This window comes from Eschrichtius robustus, chromosome 13 (genome assembly GCF_028021215.1).
Source record: "Eschrichtius robustus isolate mEscRob2 chromosome 13, mEscRob2.pri, whole genome shotgun sequence".
In the NCBI taxonomy this organism is placed as follows: Eukaryota; Metazoa; Chordata; class Mammalia; order Artiodactyla; family Eschrichtiidae; genus Eschrichtius; species Eschrichtius robustus.
In genome coordinates this window covers 106,521,949-106,538,215 of record NC_090836.1, presented here as the reverse complement: position 1 = coordinate 106,538,215, position 16,267 = coordinate 106,521,949, and the positions used below count along the sequence as shown (strand labels likewise).

Sequence of the window (16,267 nt, the reverse complement as noted above, 5' to 3'; positions counted from 1 at the left end):
TATCTAATTGGATTGCGATGGGCAAACCTTTTAGGGGCATCTACTACAGCTGGAGGCACAAGCCCCTCCCCGCCTTTTCAGCTTCTACTTGGAATGTGTTCTGACAGCGGCCATAACACATATAAGCCTATCTCACCTATTCCCCACGGGTCAGACACGGCATGTTCCTCACTACATATGCATGACTGTCCCTGTTTTATTTGGATTACCCTTTGGCTTGGAGAGACCAAGTAACTTTTCCACAACACAGCACCTCAAAACCAGACACAGGAGGGTCAAGAATCCCTAAAAGTCAGGACACTATATGCACATCTTCAAAACTAAAATTTTTGCTGTCATCCATCTTCGAATGTCCCCTTATACAGTATATTTGCATAAATTACACAATAAAACAGAACCAAAAACAATTATCTTACCTTCTGTGGAAACTCCTTGTTTAAATTTTGTATTTAGGCAGAATATAAAAACATTTGGGATTTTCTCTTGGAGTATATGCAACTTTAAGAAAAATTTTTTCATTCAGTAGACTTATAATCTCTTCACCTGAAAAATAAGAGGAAGAAACTTATTTTAAGTTCTACTTCTGTAAAGTTAACTCACCAAAATGATAGGGAAAAGGAAAACAAAAATCATTAGCTTTGCTTAGTATTTAAATTATCAGAACATTTCATGATTAAGGATCTAAAAACTCCCTTGTCCATGCTTGTTCTACAGAGATTGGTACCAGCGATACACACCCATTTTAAATCTGGTTAACTAACTCAATGGTTGGAATTGAAGGACATGAGGAGGATCTCTGTGAAGTCATCTAGTTTCATGCCTACACACTATAACTATCAAGAGACACATATCCTGGTCACAAGATGACTGGACGGCTCACTGATGATCCATCACAACTTCTAGAAGAAAAGTGCTCCAAAGTGCTCCAGGTGTGATCCCTAACACCATTTCCAAATAACGTGACCCGCGCGCTCCTTGGCAAAAGGACTGACTTCAAGGCATGCAGCAAAAACACAGACTAGGGGGCTTCCCTGGTGGCACAGTGGTTAAGAATCCGCCTGCCAATGCAGGGGACACAGGTTCGAGCCCTGGCCCGGGAAGATCCCACATGCCGCGGAGCAGCTAACCCCGTGCGCCACAACTACTGAAGCCCACACGCCTAGAGCCCGTGCTCCACAACGAGAAGCCACCACAATGAGAAGCCTACGCACCGCAACGAAGAGTAGCCCCTGCTCACCAGGACTAGACAAAACCTGCGTGCAGCAACGAAGACCCAACGCAGCCAAAAAAGTAAATAAATTAAATAAATAAATTTATTAAAAAAAAAAAAAACAAACACAGACCAGCAGAGCCCAGGACTGTTCATTCTGTATTTGCATGGAAGTCATGATTTCACCTTTTTTAAAATAACTAATTAATTTTTTTTTAATTTATTTTTTTGGCTGCGTTGGGTCTTTGTTGCTGTGCGTGGGCTTTCTCTACTTGCGGCGAGTGGGGGCTACTCTTCGTTGCACTGCACGGGCTTCTCATTGCAGTGGCTTCTCGTTGCAGAGCACGGGCTCCAGGCGTGCAGGCTTCAGCAGTTGTGGTTTGCAGGCTCTAGAGCGCAGGCTCAGTAGTTGTGGCACACGGCCTTAGTTGCTCCATGGCATGTGGGATCTTTCCGGACCAGGGCTCGGACCTGTGTCCCCTGCACCGGCAGGTGGATTCTTAACCACTGAGCCACCGGGGAAGCCCAATGATTTTACCGTTTGAAAATTATACTTTAGCAATAAGGAGGGGTGACTGTTCTAGAATATAAGAGCCCTAAGAGACCTAATCATCAAATATAATATTTAGATCTTGTTTGGGTCCAATTAAAACGAGTCAACTGGAAGAGTATATTTTTGAAGCTACTGGGGAAATCTGAATGTGGACTGGTATTAGATGGTATTAAGGAATTACTGTAAATCTCTTAGTTGTAAAAATGACATGACCACTATGTTTTTAAAAATAAAAACTTTCCTTGTCTGTTAGAGAGAAAAAGTGAAGTATTCATGGGTGAAATGACATTATTTCTTGGATTTACTTTTAAAACACTCCACCGAAACACAAGAACGAAACAAATTTTAAAAGCGTGAGAGAGCTATTACTCAGCCATAAAAAGAAACGAAATTGAGTTATCTGTAGTAAGGTGGATGGACCTAGAGTCTGTGATACAGAGTGAAGTAAGTCAGAAAGAGAAAAACAAATACCGCATACTAACACATATATATGGAATCTAAAAAGAAAAACGGTTCTGAAGAACCTAGGGGCAGGGCAGGAATAAAGACACAGAAGTAGAGAATGGACTTGAGGACATGGGGAGGGGGAAGGGTAAGCTGGGACAAAGTTAGAGAATGGCACTGACATATATACACTACCAAATGTAAAACAGATAGCTACTGGGAAGCAGCTGCATAGCACAGGGAGATCAGCTCGGTGCTTTGTGACCACCTAGAGGGGTGAGATAGGGAAGGTGGGAGGGAGACGCAAGAGGGAGGGGATATGGAGATATACATATGCATATAGCTGATTCACTTTGTTATACAGCAGAAACTAACACAACACTGTAAAGCAATTATACTCCAATAAAGATGTTTAAAAAAAAAATAGACGGTTCACAACATTAAAAAAAAAAGTGTGAGAGAAAAAGGGACAGATTAAAAAATAATAATAATAACTGGCAAAGTACCAATCACTGATAAAGCTGGGAGACGAGTACATGGGTGCTCATTATCTTTTCTGTACATTTGTGTATTTTTAAATTTCATATAAAAGTCAAGCAAAAAAAGGCACTCGAAGTTGTGCTACTAAGCCAGGAATAAGTCAGTGTTATCTCCTAAAATAGGAAAATCTTTTTACATCTGTGAAACAGAACAAAGGAAACTTCGTTTACAATAGAGTCAGGAGGCCAGAAGGGGAGCCCGCACCCACTGCTACTCAGCCTCAACCACAGACCCCCATGGAGGAAGGTTTCCTGTTTGCCCAGCAACTCAGCCAGGGAGAAACCATCACCACCCTGAACTCTCACTTTCCTCCAATGGACTTTTGTTCAAAATAGCCCCTCCCAACTTCCTCCTTTTTCTCTACAAAGTAACCTTCCTCTGCTTTGTTCATGAGACGCGCCTATGGCTTTTGCTATTGCTTGCTTGCCCTGAATTGCAACTCTCTGCTATTCCCAAAGAAACCCATTTTGCTGGTAAAATAACTAACTGGTTGTTTTACTTTTAAAGTTGGCACATCTAACATTTCAAAATTATTAAGTAAATAATTCAAAATTGGCTTTTCAGCACTTTATACACAGTTTCAAAATAAGGAAGTATCTCTGTAAGGGCCCTGAGACCTGTTTATTCTGACTTTGAACCAGTGCTTTTATAACATACATCTTCTTGACAAATTCTGCTTAGTCTGAGCCGGAGGAAGCCCGAAACAGCCGGGACATCACGGGGGACACGCAGCCCGGGAATGAGTGGCACCTTCTCCTCGGCGGGCACACAGCCTGAGCGTCCTCCCCATGCTTGCTCTCCCTGGCAGCGTCACCCTCTCCCACGTCCTCCCACTGCAGGTACGAGCGTTCTGTCACCTGTGGCCTCCAGCCCACACCCCGCGGGCTCTTCTTCTCAGCAGGCCCTCAGGATCTCATTCTGTAGCCTGGTTCTCCTGTGACACCTTTCTCCCAAGCCCTATCCCCACCTCCTTCCCTAAACACATGAACTCCCTTCATGTCCACCCAGGTAAGGCCACCTCTGCTCTACCACCCAGGCATCCCGAACTAGAAAGGGGTCAGCATTCTCATAGGTCCCATCACTATCTTCTATGCTTCCTAATACCTTCATTCAAATACCTGTTTTTGATACTTTTGCTTCTGGCCAAGACGAAATAACAGGGACCAGATTTACAAATGAAACGGTTTTCAAGACACTGGCTATCCTGCAGTGAAGAACAGTGATCCCTGACAGGAGGGAAACAAGAGGAGCCCCTTAACTGCCCAGTTTCCTGCCTGACAAGTAGTTCTGGGTAACAGCAGAGACACCAGGTGGGGTCCAGCAGTCCCCCGAGGTGAAGAAACAGCACTGGGAGTCCAGGAAGGCCAAGGCACTAGAGTCTAAAGGCAGAGCACTGGAAGGGACAGAGTCGTAGACAGCGCTGAGGATCTGCTGGCTCCAGCCAGGTACTGATCAATGCAAGTGTGTAAGAAAGGCATCCAAGCCAGGGATTAGCAGGAACCACCCTCCGAGTTCACAGGGGGCCAAGGAGAGTTACTCTTTCTCCCAGTCACAGTGGAAAATTTCCTAATTTCGGGGCACTGGACAAAGTACTCAGAAGACTTTTGCCTCAGTGGTGGGGCAAAGTGACAACACTGGACTCAACATAACTCTGGTCCCACCTAACAAAGCCTAAAAGCCAGACCCACAGAATCAAACTGTTTCTAAGTAATTTAACAACATTCCAGAACAAAGGTCAAGAATATTTATAGAAATACAAAAATACCCAGCATCCAGCAAGATAAAAGTCACAGTGTCTTGGCATCCAATCAAAAATGACCAGACATGCAAGGAAGCAGGAAAACACAAACCATAATCAACCTAGAAATGACACAGATGATAAAATTAATAGACAAGGATATTTAAGCAGTTGTTGTAACCATATTCCATATGTTCAAAAACCTAGGGGAAATATTAGACGTGTTAGAGACATGAAAGCTATACGAAGACCCAAACAGAATCATAAATATACTCTTAATCCAAAAAAAAGGCAGAAAAAGAGGAAAAGGGAACAGAGAGCACACTGCCAGCCTCGACACCAGGCCACATTAAGTGGGGCCACCACTCGACACAGTCTCGGTTCTCTTTCCTCATCCCCACCCACCTCCCCAACCACACCAGCACCCACTACTTCTTAAATATGCTGCGAGTCTCTCATAGCTGACACCTTGGCACGTGGGTCCTCTCTGCCTGGAACACCCTTCGTCCCATCTTCCTACTTGGCAAATTCCTGTCTGTTCCTCAAGTCCGAAATTCACCGAAAACCACTTTTGTCAGGTCACTGAGTCCTTCCTCAGTGCTCTCACAAGAGCACTTCCAGAGAATCAACACACTATAATAATCTGGTTTTACGTATTTTTATTTATTCTGAATTATGAAAATATTTAAAACATAAAAAGGTCCAGAGAAGAATATAACAAATACCCATGTACTGAGATTTAATAAATGTTAACATTTGCTCACATATGTCACCTACTTAAAAAAAAAATAAATTGTTTCTAATACACTGAGGAATTGACAACCTATTTAACTCCCTTCGTCCACAGAGATAATCATTAATTTGCAGTATCCATAACTTCATTCTTTTACTACTTATATAACTGTAAGTAATGCATTATTTTAAGAGTATATTTAGGACTTCCCTGGTGGCACAGTGGTTAAGAATCCACCTGCTAACGCAGGGGACACGGGTTCGAGCCCTGGTCCGGGAAGATCCCACACGCCCCGGAGCAACTAAGCCCGTGCGCCACAACTACTGAGCCTGCGCTCTAGAGCCCGCGTGCCTATAGAGCCCGCGCTCCGCAACAAGAGAAGCCACCACAATGAAAAGCCCGTGCACCGCAACAGAGTAGCCCACGCTCGACACAACTAGAGAAAGCCCACGTGCGGCAACGAAGACCCAACACAGCCAAAATAAATTAATTAATTAATTTTAAAAAATAAAAAATAAAAACAAGTATTTGGAGGTACCGGAGACCAATCAAGAACGTGCAGAAACTGGAGGGAACATAATCACTGGAAGAAGGAGAGCAAGGAGGAAAGAGGCCAGAGTTCAGGGCGACCAGCATGGCTGAAAATCCAACAGGAAAACCAGAAAAGAAGGGAGCCCCCCAAACCTGCATTAAATTCCTCCCAAATCCTTGGCTGACTCCTAAACAGCAAGTGGTGGGATGAGACACCAAGAAACCAAGCAGAAAAATAAGTCAAACTCAAAGAAATAGAGAGTAGAAAAGAGGCTGGGGGGCAGGGGGGTGCAGGGAGAGGTTGGTAAAAGGGAGCAAACACTCAGCTATAAGATGAATAAGGTCTGAAGATCAGATATAAGAATATGGTGACTACAGTTAATAACAATGCATTGAAATTTGCTAAGACGAAACTTAACTGTTCTCACCAAAAGTATATGTGTATGTGTATATATATAGCTCTAGCTGTGACAGTTAACTAGTTAATTGTATACTTGCATCAAATCATCACGATATACTTTAAATATCTGAAAACAGCTATGTGAGGTGAAAGAGCTGAGCCAAGACTCAGCAGCCGTCCAGCACTGTGGAGACAGACTCTGGAGTTTAAGTTCTGCCAAACTAGAAGGGTTTTCTATTAAAACCCCAGAAAGGCCATGCCTTAGGAGTAAAAAACATGTTCCAGAATTAAAAGCTATGCCCTAAAACTTAGTACAAAGCCAAAACAGATCTACCCTAGAAAAGCTCCTACAGGATCGAGATCATCTTCCAGTCATTTAACAGCCTGCCCTAACAAAACTCAACACTCTTTAAGGACAGATAACCTAAAACAGAATTTCTAGAATATACTATCTACAATGTCCATTTTGCAATAAAAAATTATTACACGTGCAAAGAAGAAAAATATTACCCATGATCAAGAGAAAAAACAATCTACAGGAACCAAAAATGACCATACATTGGAACTGGCAGATGAAAACGTCAGAACAGCAATTATAAATATTTTTTAAAATTTTAGGAAAAGGGAACAGAAGAAATGAACAGGTGGAGAATATTAGCAGAGAAATGCAAACTTGAAAGAAGAACCAAAAAGAAATTCTGGAACTGAAGAATACAGTATCTGAAATTAAAATGTCACTGGACGGAATTAATAACCCAATGAGCACAAAGAAAAGCAGGGAATTTGAAAATAGATGAAAAGAAAATATACAAATATAAACAAAGAGAGAAAGAAGAATTTTGAAAATACCAACACATTCGAAACCTGTGGGACAACATCAAACAATCTAAAATAGATATCATTGGAGGGACTTCCCTGGTGGTCCAGGGGGTAAGACTCCACATTCCTAATGCAGGGGGACCGGGTCCAATCCCTGGTTGGGGAACTAGATCCTACATGCATGCCACAACTAAGAGTTTGAATGCCGCAACTAACAGTCCGCATGCTGCAACTAAAAAAAAAAAAAGGGCTTCCCTGGTGGCGCTGTGGTTGAGAATCTGCCTGCCAATGCAGGGGACACAGGTTCGAGCCCTGGTCTGGGAAGATCCCACATGCTGTGGAGCAACTGGGCCCGTGAGCCACAACTACTGAGCCTGCACATCTGGAGCCTGTGCTCTGCAACGAGAGAGGCCGCGACAGTGAGAGGCCCGCGCACCGCGATGAAGAGTGGCCCCCACTCGCTGCAACTAGAGAAAGCCCTCGCACAGAAACAAAGACCCAACACAACCAAAAATAAATATAAATAAATAAATAAATAAAAATTTAAAAAAAAATCCTGTGTGCCGCAACTAAGACCCAGAGCAGCCTAAATGTATAAATATTAAAATAAAATAAAATATATATCACTGGAGTCTCGAGAGAAGACAGATGATGAGGCAAAAGAATTATTTAAGAGGCAATGGCCAGAAAGTTTCCAAAGTTGATTAAATACATCAACCCACAGATCCAAGCAAATACAAAAACAGCACACCTAGAAGATTACAGCCAAATTGAAGAAAAGTTTTTAATAAAAAATTTACTTAATAAAAATAAATATACATCTTAAACAGCAGGAAAAAGGGTATCAGGTAAACAAAAGTAAGAATGATAGCTGATTCCTCATCAGAAACAACAGAAACTAAAAGACAACAGAATAACTTTTTCAAAGTGCTGGGAAAAAAAGCTGTCAGCCTAGAATTATCCAGCAAAAATATCCTTCAAAACTGAAGGGTAAATAAAGACTTTTTCAGACAAACAAAAGTTGAGTGATTCTGTCCCCAGTATAGCCACAACATACAAAATACTGAAGGAAGTGCTTCAAGCCAAAGGAATATGATCCCATACAGAAATCCAATCTACGAAAAGAAATGAAGACCTTCCTAACTCACTCTCTGGGGCTGGTAGTACCCTGATACCAAAACAAAAGATATCATACGGGAGGGACTTCCTTGGTGGCACAGTGGTTAAGAATCCGCCTGCCAACACAGGTTCAAGCCCCAGTCCGGGAAGATCCCACATGCTGCGGAGCAGCTAGGCCTGTGCACCACAACTACTGAGCCTGTGCTCTACAGCCTGTGAGCCACAACTACTGAGCCCGTGTGCCACAACTACTGAAGCTCACGTGCCTAGAGCCTGTGCTCCACAACAAGAGAAGCCACCGCAACGAGAAGCCCGCACACCACAACGAGGAGTAGCCCCCACTCGCCGCAACTAGAGAAAGCCCGCATGCAGCAACGAAGACCCAACACAGCCAAAAATAAACAAATAATTTTTTAAAAAAGATATCATATGGGTAAAAAAGTTCATACACAAATATCTCATGAATATATATGATATATGCAAAAATCCTTAACAAAACACTAGTAAACCAAATCCAGCCACTTTTTGTTTTGTTTTGTTTTTTGGCTGTGCCACACGGCATGTGGGATCTTAGTTCCCTGACCAGGGATTGAACCCGTGCCCCCTGCAAAGGAAGCGTGGAGCCCTAACCACTGGACTGCCAGGGAATTCCCCCCAGCCACATTTAAAAAGGATTATACACCCCACACTAACGGGATTTATCCTAAGAATGCAAAGTTGCTTTAACATCTGAAAATTAATTAATACAACACATCATATTGATAGGATAAAGGACAGAAACCAAATAATCATCCCAACAAATGTAGAAAAGGCATTTGACAAACTCCAACACCCTTTCATGGTAAAAACTTTCCATAAAATAGAACCAGAAAGCAACTTCCTCAACCAATGAAGACCCACTATCACCACTTCCATTCAACATTATATTAGAGGTTCTAGCTGGTACTACGAAGAAAAACAAATAAAAGGCATAATAATTGGAAAGAAAAAGTAAAACTGTCTTTATTCACAGATAATATGATTATACAGATAGAAAACCCAAAGGAATATACAAACCTACCATGAGAACTGATAAGTGAATTGAGCAAAGGTGCAAGATACATGATAAGTATACATAAACCAACTGTGTTTTTGTACATTAACGTTGAGGGACTTCCCTGGTGGTCCAGTGGGCAAGACTCCGAGCTCCCAATGCAGGGGGCCCGGGTCTGATCCCTGGTCAGGGAACTAGATCCCTCATGCATGCCACAACTAAGAGTCCACATGCCACAACTAAGAAGCCCGCATGCTGCAACTAAAAGATCCCACATGTTGCAACTAAGATCCCACATGCCACAATTAAGACCCGGTACAGCCAAAATAAAATAAATAAATAAATAAATATTTTTAAAAATACTTATTAAAAAAACAAGTAGTTGAAAAACAATATAAAAATATTTTAAATAACATCAAAAATATCAAATACCTACAAATATACTTAATGAAAAAAGTGTACTTTTCACACTGAAAATTACAAAACGTTGCTGAGGAAAATTTAAATAAATGGAGAGATATACCATGTGCACAGATCAGACGACTCAAAGTTAATAACTCAATTCTAAAACTGATCTATAGGGCGTCCATGGTGGCGCAGTGGTTGAGAATCTGCCTGCCAACGCAGGGGACACGGGTTCGAGCTCTGGTCTGAGAAGATCCCACATGCCGCGGAGCGACTGGGCCCGTGAGCCACAATTACTGAGCCTGCGTGTCTGGAGCCTGTGCTCCGCAACAAGAGAGGCCGCGACAGTGAGAGGCCCGCGCACTGCGATGAAGAGTGGCCCCCGCTCGCCGCAACTGGAGAAAGCCCTCACACAGAAACGAAGACCCAACACAGCCATAAATAAATAAATAAATAAAATTAAAACTGATCTATAGATTCAACGTAATCCCAACCAAATTCCCAGCAAAAATTCCTATCCAAATTGAAGAGTCTATTCTGAAACTGGCAACATAATTTTGTAGAGGAATAAAGGTGGAGGTCTCACACTACCTGATTTCCAGACAGACCATAAAATTACAGACATTAAGACAGCATGGGGGGCTTCCCTGGTGGCGCAGTGGTTGAGAGTCTGCCTGCTAATGCAGGGGACATGGGTTCAAGCCCCGGTCTGGGAGGATCCCACATGCCGTAGCGTAGCGGCTGGGCCCGTGAGCCACAACTACTGAGCCTGCGCGTCTGGAGCCTGTGCTCTGCAACGAGAGGCCGCGATAGTGAGAGGCCCGTGCACCGCGATGAAGAGCGGCCCCCGCTTGCCACAACTAGAGAAAGCCCTCGCACAGAAACGAAGACCCAACACAGCCAAAAATAAGTTAATTAATTAATTAATTTTTTAAAAAAAAGACAGCATGGTGCTGGCACAGGACAGAAAAATAGACCAATGGAACAGAACAGAAAGCCCAGAAATAAGCCTGCATACACATGTTCAATTAATTTATAACAAAGGCTCCAATGCGATTTAAAGGAGGAAAAAGAGTCTTCTCAACAAATGATGCTAGAATGATTGTGTATCTCATACGGGGAAAAAGTGTACGCTTTTTCCACCTCACACAAAAAATCATGCAAGACAGATCATTCATAAAGGAGATCAGTATTTGCTTGGACGTGGAGGGGCAAAAAAAGGGTGGAAAGGAGGGATCCAAAGGGGCATTAGGAAATTTGGGAAATGATGGATACATTTCCTATCTTGACCGTGGTGATGATTTCACAGGTGTACACATATGTCAAAACTTACCAAATTTTACACTTTAAACGTGCAGTTTATTGTACGTCATTTGTATCTCAATAAAGCTGTTTAAAAGAAAAAGAGCAGGACTTCCCTGGGGTGGTGCAGTGGTTAAGACCCCATGCTCCCAATGCAGGGGGCCCGGGTTCGATCCCTGGTCGGGGAACTAGATCCTGCATGCCGCAACTAAGAGCCCACATGCCGCAGCCAAATAAATAAATAAATACAAGACCCGGCACAGCCAAATAAATAAATACAAAAATAAATAAATAAATATATTTTTTAAAAAAATAAAAGAGGAATCATAAACCTGAATACAAAAGCTACCACCGTAAAGTTTCTACAAAGACAAAACACTGGACAGTGTCTTCACAATTCTGGTACAGGCACAATTGTCTTACAACAAGTAATAAACGTAAAAATAAAATATTGACCAATTTTGACTTCATCCAAATTAAAATTTTCTGCTCGTAAAAAAATACCATTGGGGGGACTTCCCTGTTGGTGCAGTGGTTAAGAATCCGCCTGCCAATGCTGGGGACACAGGTTCGATCCCTGGTCCAGGAAGATCCCACATACTGTGGAGCAACTAAGCCCGTGTGCCACAACTACTGAGCCTGCACTCTAGAGCCTGCGAGCCACAACTACTGAGCCCGCATGCCACAACTACTGAAGCTCACGCACTCTAGGGTCCACGTGCCGCAACTACTGAGCCCGCATGCTGCGACTACTGAAGCCCGCACGCCCAGGTCCCGTGTTCCGCAACAAGAAGCCACCACAATGAGGCAATGAGAAGCCCGTGCACTGCAACAAAGAGTAGCCCCCACTCGCCGCAACTAGAGAAAGCCCGTGCGCGGCAACAAAGACCCAACACGACCAAAAATAAATAAAATTAAGAAAAAAGATACCATTAAGAAACAAATAGGCAGGGGCTTCCTTGGTGGCGCAGTGGTTGAGAATCTGCCTGCGAATGCAGGGGACATGGGTTCGAGCCCTGGTCTGGGAAGATCCCACATGCCGCGGAGCAGCTGGGCCTGTGAGCCACAACTACTGAGCCTGCGCGTCTGGAGCCTGTGCTCCGCAACAAGAGAGGCCGCGATAGTGAGAGGCCCGCGCACCGCGATGAAGAGTGGCCCCCGCTTGCCGCAACTAGAGAAAGCCCTCGCACAGAAACGAAGACCCAACACAGCCAAAAAGAAAGAAAGAAGCTTTCATTAAAAAAAAAAAAAAAAATAGGCAAACCACAAAATAGGAAACATTCACCCCTCACTTCCTCTCCTCCTCCCACTCCCTCACTGTATATGTATGTATGTACATACACACAAATATCATAAAGGACTTACAACCACAATATTTTTTTTTAAATTTATTTTTATTATTTTTGGCTGTGTTGGGTCTTCGTTTCTGTGCGAGGGCTTTCTCTAGTTGCGGCGAGCGGGGGCCACTCTTCATCGCGGTGCGCGGGCCTCTCACTGTCGCGGCCTCTCTTGTTGCGGAGCACAGGCTCCAGACGCGCAGGCTCAGTAACTGTGGCTCACGGGCCCAGCTGCTCTGCGGCACGTGGGATCTTCCCAGACCAGGGCTCGAACCCGTGTCCCCTGTATTGGCAGGCGGATTCTCAACCACTGCACCACCAGGGAAGCCCCCACAATATTTTTTTGAATTCCTAAAACTGAATAATAAAGACAATCCAACAAAAAGTGGACAAAAGACCTGACACTTCGCAAGAGATACACAAATGGTCAAAAAGCATATGAAAAGTTGCTCACCATTGTTATTAAAACCATAATGAAATACCACTACCACCAGAATTAAAATTAAAAAGACTGACAATAACAAGAGTTGGTATAATGTGGAGAAACTAGAACTATCATACATTACTGATGGAAGTATGAAATGGTACCAGTTTGGAAAACTGTTTAGCATTCTTTTTTTCTTAAATTTATTTGGCTGCGTTGGGTCTTTGTTGCTGTGCACGGGCTTTCTCTAGTTGCGGTGAGCAGGGGCTACTCTTCATTGCGGTGTGCAGGCTTCTCATTGTGGTGGCTTCTCTTGTTGCGGAGCATGGGCTCTAGGTGCGCAGGTTTCAGCAGTTGTGGCACGCGGGCTCAGAAGTTGTGGCTCTTCGGCTCTAGAGCACAGGCTTAGTAGTGGCACACGGGCTTAGGTGCTCCATGGCATGTGGGAATCTTCCCAGACCAGGGCTCGAACCCATGTCCCCTGCATTGGCAGGCAGATTCTTAACCACTGTGCCACCAGGGAAGTCCCTGTTTGGCATTTTCTAAAAACAAATTAAACATATATCTATACTATGACCCAGCAATTCCACTCTTAGATATTTACCCAAAAGATATAACACATGTCCACAAAAGAACGTACGATAAACTCAGTGACTTTACTCACAACAGCTAAAAAGTGAAAGCAACCCAAATGTCCATCAGTAAGAAAAATATTTTCACACAAAGGAGTACTACTCAAATAAACTATAAAACTATAAACCTACAGACACAGGCATCAAAATCAATAAATTTCAAAAACATTATCTGAGCAAAAGAAGACAGACACAAAAGAGCATATACTTTGTGACTCCATTTACATGACGTTCAAGGACGTGCAAAATTAATCTGTAAAAATAGAAATCAGAACAATTGCTGCCTTGCGATTTTGAAGGATGGCTTTAATACCTGAAAAGGGACACAAAGAAACTTAGGGATGACAGAAATGCTCTATATCTTGACATGAGTGATGGACACACGGGTGTATACATTTGTTAAAATTCATCAAACTTATATACTTAGGATCTGTACTTTGCATTGGGTGTAAAATACTCTTCAATAATTTTTAAATGGTGGAATATTTTTAAAGAAATAAAAGATTGCACATTGTGCTAAAAAGAGAGCTGCTTGCTGTATATGGACATGACATGATTTCCAAGAGGAAGAGGATAGCTGATGGACAGGGTGAGAATGATACACATTTTGGTGCCCTTTGAATTTTATGCTGAGTTCAGATTACCATGTACATAACCACCCACTGGAGTCTGACCACATGAGCTGAGTCCTGGCTCTCCCATTTACTTACTGCTACCCTTGGGTACATTACTTGTTTGTGCCTCAGTGTTCTCACATGAATATTAACAGGAATATTAAGAGTAGCGACCTCATTAACTTGTTTTTAAGAATTAAATGGATTTCTCTGGCGGTCCAGTGGTTAAGGCTCCGTGCCTCCAATGCAGCAGGCGCAGGTTCGATCCCTGGTCGGGGAACTAAGATCCCACATGCCGCGTGGCACAGCCAAAAAAAAAAAGGAAGAATTAAATGATTACTGGGTTAGATGTCCAAATATAGAATTTAGCACTGGTTTTCACTCTCTGGTCTATAGTAAATTCTGCACAAGTCACGTACTCACTTTATGTCAAAATGTTATGTCTCATGAAAATACAAAGCTAACAACAGGTAAAGCACTTTGTTTAAAAAAAAAAAAAAAAAAAAAATCGGGAATTCCCTGGCTGTCCGGTGGTTAAGACTTGGACTTTCACTGCCGTGGACCCTGGTCAGGGAACTAAGATATCACAAGGCGCGGTGCGGCCAAAAAAAAAGGTAAAAAAGATTAAATGAGGCACTTTATTTTTTTTAATGAGGTACTTTAAAAAGTGGCTGGGCTTGTTTTCTAAATGAAGTTTTACTGGAACACATACGTGCACGAACACCAAAGTGCCTAATACATAATCGATTACCATTATTATTCAAAAATGTAAAAACAGTACTTTAAAAGTTAGCCTTTTCCTTAACCAGAAAAAAAAGGGGGAGGAGAGGCTTTAACCAGCCAGCCTGGGATGCAAATCCTGGCTCTACCACCTATTTGTTGTATTATCTTAGTTTCTTCATCTATAAAACGGGAAAATAATAGTTCCTATACCCTAGGGTTCCTGTGAGGATTAAATGAAATAATTCATATTAAGCATTTAAGACAGCAGCACACAATAAACGATCAAAGTGTTCTGCTACGTGTATGTGCAAATAAATAGCCATTTCCTAGGCTTCAAACATTATCCTGTGCTGAGGTCGTATACCTGCAGCCTGACCTCTCCTCTGGGCTCCAGATTCTTCTGCGAGATTCCTTCTCCCTAACGACCCTTTAGCTCGTCAGACTTCTCCCACTACTTTCAGCCACAAGAAAGCCTTGCTTTCCGCCTCCAACCTAAAACAACTCCCCTGCAACTGCCACCACCACCCCCAGCTTCCCCATCCACCCATCCAAAGTGCCCCAGTCCACCCATGTACGCCACCAATAAGCCTGGAAGTCATCCTGAGTCCTCTCTTTCCCTCACACCCCTCTCCTAATCCATCAGCACGTCCCAATAGCTCTACCTCCAAAATCACTCCCTCAGTCGTCACCAAGGTCTAAACCACAAACACACTCACTCCCAATGCCTTGCCTCTCCCCCTCTTATTCATGCGTTGATGGCCCTCCCCAACTCAATCTCCAGCCGGGGTCCCTCAAACTCAGACTCAACAGCCTTCAAGGAACAGCATGATTGGAAGGCCAATGCCCCAACCAAGGCTCTTGTGTGTCTCCCCCTAACCCTGGCCACATATCAGTCTTATCTAGGTTCCTGGAGGTCCATCTCAGGGCCTTTGCATGTGCTGCCCCCTTGGTCTAGAAGTCTCTGTCCCCCACTCTTCTCATAGCCAGCTGCTTCTTGCCTTCTAGAGCTTAGCTGACATGACAGTTTGAGATGCCGAAAGGGAAGAGAAGACAGAAAGGAAGGGACATGAAGAAGAGGTGAACAGCTGAGAGCGCCAGTGAGGGCCTGGGCACTGAGAGGCCAAGGGCATGGCAGGAAGAGGCCATGGGGGGAGGCGACAGGTGGGTGAAAGAGTAACAAGCTGGAAAAGGCCCTAAGGACAAGACAGGTGGGTACAGGGACAAAATGGGGGAGGGGGTACAGTGAAATGCAGGAACTAAGCGGAAGTGACAGACTGAACGAGCTGGTGGTGACAGGGCAGGGGCGGTAGCAAAGTGGGAGCGGTCAGTAACAAATGGGTGGACGATGCAGGTAGTCAGGCGGTAAGGACACAAAGCAGAAGTGGGGGTGTGTGGATGCCGTCACAGTGATGGTGGGAGGACATTCAAGGGGCCCGTAAAGTACACGGGGGAAGGTGACAGGTGTGAAGGGAAGAGGTGATGGAGATGAAGGAAAAAATGGGGCTGTGAGGGGTAAGGAGGTGACAGAATGGGGGTGGGTGACTGGAGACACATGAGCCCACATGGTCATGGAAAGGGGACAGTAGCAGGGAGAGGAGCCAGTGAGTGGATACGGGGACTGACGACAGCGGGCAGTGGGGAGGGGAGAGTCCCACATCGGCAGGCAGGAGAGCGGCCCTGGCGGGCACTGCGAGGGGCAGCACTGACAGG

The 16,267-nt window shown here is 43.8% G+C and overlaps 1 protein-coding gene across 4 annotated transcripts in view; it reads right to left on the bottom strand.

Annotated features, from left to right (window-relative positions):
• The window catches only part of PPP6R2 (protein phosphatase 6 regulatory subunit 2), a 72,496-nt gene that overhangs the window by 55,347 nt on the left and 882 nt on the right, over positions 1-16,267 (bottom strand). For all 4 annotated transcript variants that reach the window (XM_068559622.1, XM_068559621.1, XM_068559620.1 and 1 more), the window contains exon 2: positions 417-543. The gene's annotated coding sequence lies outside the window, so the exon portion shown is untranslated. The remainder of the gene's footprint in view (positions 1-416; positions 544-16,267) is intronic.